Here is a 12,328-nt window from a genome sequence, read left to right as displayed (position 1 = left end):
GATCTCTCTGTATTTAGCAGCATTCATCTTCCCATCAATCCTGAGCAAATTTCCAGCCCCTGCTGTTGAAAAGCATCCTCATTGCATTATGCTACCTCCACCATATTTTACTGCAGGTATGGCATTACCTGATGCACAGTGTTCGATTTACACCACACACACACACACACACACACACACACAGATTTGTACTTCCCTGTTATCATTTCCATGACTTGTCTTGAATGCTATTTTGTTTTCATTTTGGTTTGGTCTGTTGAATATCTACCATCTGTTGGCCCTTACAGAGAGAGTGGTTATTTATTCTTATGAATTCATTGAAAACAGGTGATCCTCAGTTTCCATTAACCAACTGAGTGAGTTAGCAAGGTAATGTATTGCACCTGAGGAAAGTCAGTGTTACAATTACAAAAGGGATGAATACTTTTTCAGTTTTTAATTTTTAGTAATTTGACAGGTATTGGCATTTTGCTTTTGATTTATCATGATGCACAATGTTTTGTAGATTTGCTCAAAAATCCTACTTCAATATATTTTATATTTAGAAAATGAGAGTAAAATCTGAAAACAGTTGTAGGGCTGAATACGTTTTCAAGCCATTGTGATACAATTTAAAAGAAAACACAAGTAGAACAAAACAGTCAATTATAGTGCAAAGTAGTCATAGTGGCATAAGTGATCAACATCTCTGACGATCTATCCTGGGCTCAACATATTGATACAGTTGCAAAGAAGGCATAAGAGTGGCTATATTTCATGAGGAGTTCGGTATGTCACCAAAGACTCAAGCAAATCTCTATAGATGTACCATGGAGGGCATTCTAACTGGTTGCATCACCGTCTGGCATGGAGGGGTCACTGCACAGGATCGAAAGAAGCTGCAGAATGTTTTAAACTAAGTCAACTCCACCATGGGCACTATACTGCCCAGCACTGAGGTCACCTTCAAAAGGTGATGCCTCAAAATGCAGCAAATATCATTAAGGAACCTCATCACCCAGGACATGCTGTCTTCTCATTGCTACCATCAAAGAGGAGGTACAGGAGCCTGAAGATACACAATCAATGTTTCAGGCACAGCTTCTTCCCCTCTGCCATCAGATTCCTGAATGGACAATAAATTAATACTACCTCACTTTTTCTGCTCCTTCTGCACTTTTTTGTTTAATATATATATTTGTTATTGTAATTTATCGTTTTTAAAAATTATGTATAACAATGTACTGCTGCCGCAAAACAACAAATTTCATGATGTATGCCAGATATATTACACCTGGTTCTGATAGTATTGTTAAACTGTAGTGATTAGGGTTTGTCCAGTTGGTTCAAGAACCAAATAGTTGAAGGGAAGTAGCTGTTATTGAACCTGGTGGTGTGGGACTTCAGGCTTCTGTACGTCCTGCTCAATGAGAGCTGCAAAAAGATGGCATTCCCTGGATGATGGGGATCTTTGATAGGTGTGGTTTTCTTAAGGGCCTCCTGTTGATATGACTGATGGTGGGAAGGGATATGTGCATGATACACAAAGTTCAAAGGAAGATTTGTTGTCAGAGTACATGCGTGTCACCACATAAAACCCTGAGATTCTTTTTCCTGTGGGCATACTTAACAAATCTATAGAACAGGATCAATGAAGGAGAAAGAGCATAGTAGACAACAAACTACAAATGCAAATATAAATAAATAACGAGAGCATGAAACAACAAGATAAAGAGTTCTTGCAGTGAGATCACTGGTAGGAACATCTCAATAGATGAGTGTAGTTATCCCCTTTTGTTCAAGAGCCTGATGATTGAGAAGTAGTAACCATTCTTCAGCCTGGTGATGTGAGTCCTGAGACTCTTGTACCTTCTACCTCAAGGCAGCAGCGACAAAAGACCATGACCTGGATGGTGAGGAACTTTGATGATGGATGCTGCTTTTCTACAACAGTGTTTCATGTAGATGTGCTCAATGGTTGGGAGGGTTTTTACCCATGATGTAATAGGCCAAATCCACTACCTTTTGTAGGATTTTCTGTTGAAAGGTATTGGTGTTCCCATACCAGGCTGTATTGCAGCCTGTTAGTACACTTTCCACCACACATCTGTAGAAGTTTGTCATGCTGAATCTCTGCAGACCCCTGAGGAAGTATAGGTGCTGTCGTGCTTTCTTTGCAATTACATTTATATAATGGGTCCAGGACAGGTACTCTGGGATAGTGACACTTAAGAATTTAAAGTTACTGACCCTCCAATGAGTACCGGCTCATGGCCCTCTGGTTTCCCTCTCCTGAAATCTAAAATCAGTTCTTTGGTCTTGCTAACATTGAGAGTTTGTTGTTATCGGCCAAATTTTGAATCTCCCTCCTGTATGCTGATTCATCACCGCCTTTGATATGACCCACAACAATGGTGTCACTTGGCTGAGCTCATTACTCACTGCAGTTTCTTACTTTCTAATTGACATACTGGACCATGATGCAACTAGACAGGATACTTGCACAGTACACCTGTAAATTTGTTAGTTGACAACTGAAACCTCCTTAACCTCCTAAGAAAGTAAAGATGCTGGTGTGCTTTCCTTATGATTACTTCTATGTGCTGGACCCAGGATTTGATATGTTAACATCAGGAATTCAAAGCTGCTGACTCTAGAGTGCCTATTTCCCCCAGTGTAGACTGCCGCATGGCTATCCTCCTTCCTTGTCCTGAAGTCAACAATCAGCTCTTTAGTTTTGATGCTGAGCGAGAGGGTTTTGTGGCTCCACTCAACTAGGTGACCTATTCCACTCCAGTCAGCTGACTCATCACTGCCTGTGATTTGTCCAACAATTGTAGTGTCATTGACAAATTTGAGGAGGATGGCATCACAGATGAGGTGTTTGGTGAGGGTGACTCGGTTGACCAGTTCAGGAAGATAAGAAGGAAGAGTTTACCACAGTCTCACAATATCTGTGTGACTTACGCGAAGGCCATTTCAGCACCGAAGACCAGTCAGCAGTTAAAATAAAATTGTTTAGGGCATGTGGGCATTAATTGAACAGGTGACAATGGTAAGAAAAGTTGCTGGAGTGGAAACTCACAAGGATAAGGGGTCATATTTTACGGAGATACAAGCATCATAATTATCTGGGAGTAGTCTTTCAGCCCCTTGAGACTGAACACCACATCCCTGCCTACCAAGTATCCAAGTTTCTCTGCCTTAAAAATATTCATAAACTCTGATTTTTTTTTGCCACCTTTTACAGAGGAGAATTCCAACCTCAGAGAAAAAAATGCCTTGTCTGTGTGTAATTGTTATAAAACAGTGACCTCGAATAGTAGTTCTTCCATTAAAGGGGAGATATGGGTCATCTAAGGGCAGGTGAGTCTTGATTTAAATTGGCATCATGTGTGTAGATGTGATGGGCTTGTTCCTGTGGTGTCTATGTTCTTGCTCTTCTAAATTCCAGCAGATACAAACATAGTCTATCCAGTCATTTTTCATCAAATAACCTGTCCATTCCACCTATCAAGCCAGTGAACTACTTTTGAACTGATTGCAATGCATCAACATTCTTTGAATTACAAACGTTTGTAACAAAAAAAGGTAATGGTTTAACACAATACTCCTGGTTTGAACCCACCATTGTCCTATATAACCGAAGCACAACTTTTGTATTCAATTTCCCTAGCAGTGAACAATAGCACTGTTGTTTCATAGTTACTTGCTGTCCTTGTACACCAATCTTATGAAGATCATGTATTATCATCGTACAATCTTGCATCCTTATTTTTAATTATATAGAGTTGTCTTTTAAAGTTGCTTACCTGCCAGTGATGATGGTAGACTTGGAGGGGATGGTTCTGGAAAGGAAGTGTTGTTAGAAATACTTAATGAGGTGGTAATGGAGGGAGAGGGATGGTGAGCATTTTAGTGGAAATAAATTAATGTATTAGGAGTCAAATCTTCCAGATGTGATGAGTTCAGAGAGGATGTGAAGAGAGATAGAAAACAAGCTAGATAAAGTTTGTTAAAGATGTAAAGCAGGGAATAGAACAGGAGCATGCCCTACAGCTCATGACTTTTGTGCTGTCTCTGATGCCAATTTTAGGTAATGTCAGAATGTCAACAATTCCTTTCCTCCAACAGGTACTGCTGAATTCACCCAGCAGTTAGTTGGTTCCCTTTACTGTTCATACTTATCCCACCTGCCTGCATGTGGTGTGTATCCTCTTGTTCGCAGCCTTTTCATACAGCTGCTTCCATCACTTCCCTGCTAACAGTTCCAGGCACCTACCGGCCTCAAACAATAGAACCTGCCCCACAGACTAAATATACATCCTGTCTCTGCCCCTCGTAATTTTAATGTCTTCTATCGGGACAGGCAGGAGTTCAGCTGAAGCATTCGGTGGTACGTGAAAAGAGACAATGGAACAGTTGACTACAGTCCAAGAGCATTGCATTTTTCCCACCCTCACCTATAAGAAGGGAGAGCAACTTACTGTGATTCTCTGGTGAAGGAACATGAAACTGATGAGGTACAGCCTAGGAGGCTGAAGAAATTGGCAGTTCAGAATCTGGGGCAACTGTGATGGAGCAGGAAATGAGACAGTAGCTGTAATACCAATGCAGTTTTTGTTACTTTTGAATTGGGTTCCGTGTGGGCAACACAGTGACACAGCTGGGCAGAGCCTCTTCCTCAGCTCTGTTCACTTGGGTTCTGTTCTAACTCTGGGTGCTGTACTTGCATGACTGTGATTTTGCTCCAAGTTCTCTGGTTTCCTTTTAACTTATCATTGGTAAATTGTCCCTAGTGTGTGGGTGAGTAGTAGAATGTGGGGTAAGTGGATAGGAATGTGGGAGACTGATAAATGTCCCTCGTGACACACACAAAGTGCTGGAGGAACTCAGCCAAGCCAAGCAAATCGTCGACTGTATTTTTTTCTATCCATGCTGCCTGGCCTGCTGAGCGCCTCCAGCATTTTGTGTGTGTTGCTTGGATTGCCAGCATCTGCCCATTTTCTCTTGTTTGTGATTGTCCCTAGTGTGCAGATGAGTATTGAAAAGGAATTGGTGTAGATTAGTGTAAGTGGGTGGTGTTTGGTTGTCACGTACCTGGTAGACTGAAGGCTGAGTGACCATGCCCAGTACATCTCACGCTACAGATACTTCCTGTCCGCTATAACAAGTATATAAGAGACTTATGGTGCCACGCTCCCTTGTTGTAGCATTCTCCAGCTTATGACAGCGCTGTAGTTGTTGCTATTTCCTGACAGATCCGCCAGCCCGTTCGATCCTGACCTCGGGCACTGTCTGTTTGCGAACTGGAACATTTCCCTCCTGACCCTGGGCGCTCTGGTTTCCCAAAGCAATCGGCTGCTGTAAATTCTCTGTGGTGTCAGTGCCTGTCAGGAGAGTCGGAGAGGATATGGGCGGGGGGGGGGGGGGAGACAAGAGACACATTATAGGGAATAGACCTGGTGGCATTGATCTGACACGGGGTAATGGAAATGATATCAAGTCTTCACTGTTTCAGGATTTTATTTTAGTGCGCAGACTAGTTTTCCAATCGTTGCTATTTTAACGAATGCTCTTGAAGAGAAAGGGAATCGATAGTGTAGTAGTTGGTGTAACGTGATCGGGGTTCAATTCCGGCCGCTGTGTGTGAGGAGTTTTGTACGTTCTCCGTGTCTCTATCCGCCTGCTCTGATTCCCTCCCACGTTACAAGGATGTACGGTCAGGGCTATTGAGTTGTGGGCGTGCTACATTGTTGCCGGGAAAGTACCCGGCACAATCCTCGCAAACAACAGGAATTCTGCAGATGCTGGAAATTCAAGCAACACACATCAAAGTCACTGGTGAACGCAGCAGGCGAGGCAGCATCTCTAGGAAGAGGTACAGTCGACGTTTCAGGCCGAGACCCTTCGTCAGGACGGTGTCTTGACGAAGGGTCTCGGGCTGAAACGCCGACCATAATCCTCTCAGATTTGATGCAAACGATGCATTTCGCTGTACGTTCTGATGTGCATGTGACAAATACTGTAAAGCTAACCTTTAAAGATATTTAATTGAGGGGCTTTCGAATAAGAGCAAGAGTGGGGTAAGAACACGGGAGTGGGATGAATCTTCCAGTGAGCTGGTACAGCGAGACAGGCAGAATACTGCATAATCCTTTGTCTCTGACCCTTTCATACACAAGTTCAACACACTGTGGCCTTGTACTTAACCATTTACTGCCACCGTGATCACAGTTGGATTTCTTTAAAGATTCGAGAACTCCTGGAGCTGCTTCCAAATCTCGAGTTTCTGGGGGTTAGAAAACTTGTTTAAAATTCAGGACATAACGCCAAACATGAACTGATGGGTATTGATTTACAAATCTTAAGTTTATAAAAGTGAAAACAAGTCCAGATGCTGGGAATTGGAAATGAAAACAGAAGATGCTGCCAGCACTCAGCAGGCCAGGCAGAAATAGTAAACACCTAATCGAGTTGGTCCCATTGCCTGCATTTGGCCCATAGTCCCGCTGATCCTTTCCTATCCACGGAACTGGTCAAATGTCATAACTGTACCTTCCTCCGGCAGCTCATTCCGTATACACTCTAACCCTTTGTTGATACACATGCGCCTTGAGTCCTTTTAAAAGACCTCTCTCTCACTTTAAACTTCTACTGTTGGACTCCTCTATCCTGTAATAAAGACTGGCCCACATTAAGTTCTGTTGTACGTCTATTTTAACACCAGTCACCTGCCCTTGCAGATTCGGAGGTTTCAGTAAACCCAGCTCAGAGTCTTCGCCGCTGAAACGATTTGCTATTGGGAGAGTTCTATGTCTCAGCTTGGCTTTTAAGTACCTCACGAAGGAGAAAGGGATCGGTGAGAAAATAATAATGAGAAAAAAACCATGCTCTGGATTGAGCCAAAGGCTTTCATAATTCTTCCAAGTGAACCATGACTATGGGTACCAGAACAGTCATGGACTTGCATGCTCACGCCCACCCGTTTATTAAACCCTGATTTATCGCCACAACTGAGAACAGTTAAGTAAGGAAATCCGGTCTGATGAAAGTAGTTTTAGAAAAACAATTACAACTGTTTATGTGAATAAATCTCTTTCAGATTTGTGAACAGATATGACATGAGATTATCTTTGTACAAAAGTAGCATATTTCAATGCTTTGTTCTCACGCCGCCAGACAACCAGAGCCCAAATCCCCTCCGGTATGGTGGCGATAGATCCTCCTAACCAGCATCAAAAATCTGTATACCCTGATAATCTGAGCAAGCAGAAACACTGTCGTGAACCAGAAAGGAAAGGAAGTTTGATTGCTACTGAACAGCATTTAACCAGGAGTCAAACCATTCATAATCGTACTATTTCCTCATTCCGGCCATGCCTCAGTCGGGCGTTCTCATTATGTTGCGTCACCGCCTGACATGGAAGAGGCAGCGAAGGGTTGTAGACCCAGCCGCCTCCATCATGGCCACAAGCCAACAACCGTCGAGGACATCTTCAAAAAAGCGGCATCAATCACAACGAACCTTCACATCGGCAAGGACCTCTTTCTCATTACTACCATCAACCAGGAGGCATCGGATCCCGAGGACGCTCAGGCAGCGTTTTAGGAACAGCTTCTCGCCCCGCCATCAGCTTGCCGAACGGTCCATAACCAATGAACAAGGTCACTCCATTCTCACCTCACCTCACCTTCCCGCCATCCGCGCTCACCCCAACTTCGTGCCGCCTCAACTGTGACAGAGTTCCTCTTGTCCTTACCTACCATCCCATCAGCCTCTGCATCATCTCCAAAGGGATCCTACCACTGAACGCAACTTTATTTCTCCCCCAACACACATCAAAGTTGCTGGTGAACGCAGCAGGCCAGGCAGCATCTCTAGGAAGAGATACAGTCGACGTTTCAGGCCGAGACCCTTCGTCAGGACTAACTGAAGGAAGAGCTAGTAAGAGATTCCTTCAGTTAGTCCTGACGAAGGGTCTCGGCCTGAAACGTCCACTTGCTCCACTCTGGTTCTGCGATGACTGATGATAATACTGCTGTGGGTGCAGACTCCGAAGCGGGAGGAGCCAGGAGCCCGAGGGGATAGCAGGTAGGTTGGCTGGGTGCCGGTGCTCTCTGTCCTGCGCTTACCCAGGGCTCCCAATTCGTCGCTTTTACGGTTTCACATAGTTCCACTTGCAGCTGCACACGTTCACCGTTAGCCGGGGCTTCAACATCACTATTACCTTGCGGGAAAACGGGTGATGTGAGGGGTTACATGCAGTATTTTAGGGGGAAGTACCGTAAGTATACGTATTAATTTTGTGGTTTTAAATTGGGATGCAAGCAAACTTGCTAAATTCCCTGCGATTATTGTTGTTGTTGCTCTCCGCCCCTAGTGGCGCATCGGGGGAATTGCCGTTTCTTTGCACGGGGGGACCGAGTTGATGGCTCTACGCAGACAGACTTAAAGCATGCAATGAGCCGGGCAGATTCGAACCCGCAACCACTCGCCTAGAAGTCCGGGGCGGATGCCAGATGCCACTACACCACCGACCAGCTTAGTGCCAAGAATATCTTGACTAAAGAGAATTCAAGTAATAGTTCAATCGACAATAAGCTCAACCATCCTGGGATCTGATTATGAAAAAACACTCAAAAGTTGCAATGCAGTAATAAGGCAATATATATATATATATATATATATATATACACACACAGTGGCATGCACCGCGGTCAAAATTTCTGTTACTGTGAATGGTTAAGTGAGTAGAAGATGAACTGACCTCCAAAAGTCAAAAAGTTAAAGATGAAACATTCTTTTCAAAATTTTAAGCAAGATTAGTGTATTATTTTGGTTTTGTACAATTTTAGAGTGAAAATAAGGAAAGGAGCACCACGCAAAAGTTTGGGCACCCCAAGAGATTTGAGCTCTCAGATAACTTTTACCAAGGTCTCTGACCTTAATTAGCTTGTTGGGGCTATGGCTTGTTCACAGTCACCATTAGGAAAGGCCAGGTGATGCAAATTTCAAAGCTTTATAAATACCCTGACTCCTCAAGCCTTGTCCCAACAATCAGAAGCCAAGGGCTCCTTTAAGCAGCTGCTTAGCGCTCTGAAATTAAAATAAATGATGCCCACAAAGCAGGAGAAGGCTATAAGAAGATAGCAAAGCGTTTTCAGGTAGCTATTTCCTCAGTTCGTAATGTAATTAAGAAATGGCAGTTAACAGGAACGGTGGAGATCAAGTTGAGGTCTGGAAGACCAAGAAAACTTTCCGAGAGAACTACTCATAGGATTGCTAGAAAGGCAAATCAAAACCCCCATTTGACTGCAAAAGACCTTCAGGAAGATTTAGCAGACTCTGGAGTGGTGGTGCACTGTTCTACTGTGCAGTGACACCTGCACAAATATGACCTTCATGGAAGAGTCACCAGAAGAAAACCTTTCCTGCGTCCTCATCACAAAATTCAGCATCAAAAGTTTGCAAAGAAACATCAAAACCAGCCTGATGCATTTTGGAAACAAGTCCAGTGGACTGATGAAGTTAAAATAGAACTTTTTGGCCGCAATGAGCAAAGGTATGTTTGGAGAAAAAAGGGTGCAGAATTTCATGAAAAGAACACCTCTCCAACTGTTAAGCATGGGAGTGGATCGATCATGCTTTGGGCTCGTGTTGCAGCCAGTGGCACGGGGAACACTTCACTGGTAGAGGGAAGAATGAATTCAATTAAATACCAGCAAATTCTGTAAGCAAACATCACACCGTCTGTAAAAGAAAGCTAAAAATGAAAAGAAGATAGCTTCTACAACAGGATAACGATCCTAAACACACCTCAAAATCCACAATGGACTACCTCAAGAGGCACAAGCTGAAGGTTTTGCCATGGTCCTCACAGTCCCCCGACCTAAACATCTTCGAAAATCTGTGGATAGACCTCAAAAGAGCAGTGCATGCAAGACAGACCAAGAATCTCACAGAACTAGAAGCCTTTTGCAAGGAAGAATGGGTGAAAATCCCCCAAACAGGAATTGAAAGACTCTTAGCTGGCTACAGAAAGCGCTTACAAGCTGTGATACCTGTCAAAGGGGGTGTTACTAAGTACTGACCATGCAGAGTGCCCAAAATTTGCTTCGGGCCCTTTTCCTTTTTTGTTATTTTGAAACTGTAAAAGATGGAAATAAAAAAGTAATCTTGCTTAAAGTATTAAAGAAATGTGTCATCTTTAACATTATGTCTTTTGGAAATCAGGTCATCTTTTACACACTTAGCTATTTACAGTAACAGAAATTTTGACCAGGGGTGCCCAAACTTTTACATACCACTGTGTGTGTATGTATATATAAGCCCAGTAAGGTGATGAATATCTTAGTATAATTCCAATAATTAATGTCAGCCGAGATAGTGCCGGTGATTTATATCTAGACGATTGACACCAGCAAATTGGGAGAAAGCTTATGCTGGAGATGGCCCAGACTTGCTGCACGTTTTGTTTCACACAGAACAGGTTGCAACCAGTGCATCGGTCGTGAAGTGGCACGAACCCGCAGCCTCGTTTCCCTCACCTGGGTCGACCAGGGGATCTTGGTAACGTTGCGGCCATGAGCAACTGCAAGCAAGCAGGGAAGCAAAATTGCAGAGTAGCTACAGGAAATTTAACCCCAGGCTCCTCCTCACCCACTTCCTCCCAGGGGCTGAAGAGCTGTTCCTTAAATTGCAGTGTGGATCACATCCTTCAACAGCTTCAGAGAGGATGGCCTTCACTGCAGAACCACACAAGAAAAAATGCATCTGCCATTCTGTCTTGCTATAGAGTGATACAGCAAGGAAAAATGTCCCTTTGCTCAACTTGTCCATGCTCACTTCGATGTCTACTGTCAAGTACAAGAGCCTTTGAGTCTGTTATCTGAGAGACATAGGACAGTCGTCAAATAGATAGAGCTGCCCACAGAAACACATCTCCATTCTATGTTGACACATAGTGAATTTGATATATCTAGGGTAGATCACAGACCAAACAGCAGTACAGACTGGGGTTAAGCTGGGCTGCAGTCAATGCTCCAGACTTTATCATCTCTGTAGCTGCAGTACCACACCTCACCCCCATCTGCCTCCACCACCAACCCACCCTGCACCCAACAAGCTAGGCTGCACATCAAATAGCAACCTCCTCAGCCTCGGTCACCTCCACTCTAAATCAGCTTCAACAGCAGCCATTAATAAAATCAACAAGCACCATCCTTGTATCCAGAGGTAGCCCTTCTCTGATTGGTTCTCAATGAAATTAATTGTCTGTCAAAATAGTAAGGGCTGAATCTTGGGTGATATTGGTCAGTATGTGAGTCAGAGACACTCACCCAACAACCCCAATCATCTTCAGGATAATACCAATGAATGTCCACACCAAGCTGGGAGCCTGGCCAGGCCACCGGTTAGTAGCTCATTCAAGCAGCACTGCTCCTTTAAGTGTTCTGGGCAGGCAGCCTGGAACTTGATGCTTCTGTCTCTAGTGTGGAAGGAATGGAGAACAGATTGAGGTGGAAAAAGGTACACTGGGAGGCTGGACCAAGGTCATCTACAATCCCGAAAATGAATTGTATTTTTTTTAAACCGAGTACAATTCTATTAGTTTCAGAAACTATTATAAAAACACCTTCTGCTTTGAGAGTTGGTGAGGTATTGTCCATGGCCCTGTCTCTTGTCAAAGGGTGTGTGAAGCTTTGGGGGAAAGCCTTAGCCCCACATTCTGAGGCTTAGTCGCCTGTGAAGCCTCTCTACTGACCCCTGGGGTGGAGAGTCAGTTGGTTTGGCCCTTTACATCAGGAACATTGATTGAAGAGTGTTGTTCTCAACTATAAACCAACTTTTGAAACCTATAATTTCCTAAGTCAATGATCTGCCGCAAAATGTGAGGACTTTGCAATAATTTTTATCAGTGAAATTACTTCCATTAGGGAGAGTATAGCTACAGATACTTGTAACCTTTACTGCCAACCTCTTAAAAAGGTGGAACCATGTCAAAATTTACAAGATTTCTGATTCAGAAATAAATAAGATTGTAACAAAAAGTAAACCATCTACTTGCTGTCTCAACCCTGTCCCTACCACAATTTTAAGGAATTTTTAATAGTGTTTTCAATTCTGTTGGGGAAATTATTAACACATCCATTGAAACTGGAGTTTTCCCCAGATGCCTTCAAAATTATGGCTGTCAAACCCCCTACTTAAAAAGCCAAATCTTGCTAGTGAGGTACTAGCTAAATACAGGCCTATATCAAATCTTCCCTTCCTAGGTAAGATTCTTGAGGAAGTTGTTGACCATGGTGGATTTAAAATATGGAAGAAAACACCAAACTCAAGTGG

This window comes from Mobula birostris, chromosome 4 (assembly GCF_030028105.1).
Source record: "Mobula birostris isolate sMobBir1 chromosome 4, sMobBir1.hap1, whole genome shotgun sequence".
Classification (NCBI taxonomy): Eukaryota; Metazoa; Chordata; class Chondrichthyes; order Myliobatiformes; family Myliobatidae; genus Mobula; species Mobula birostris.
Note: the sequence above shows the minus strand (reverse complement) of the source record.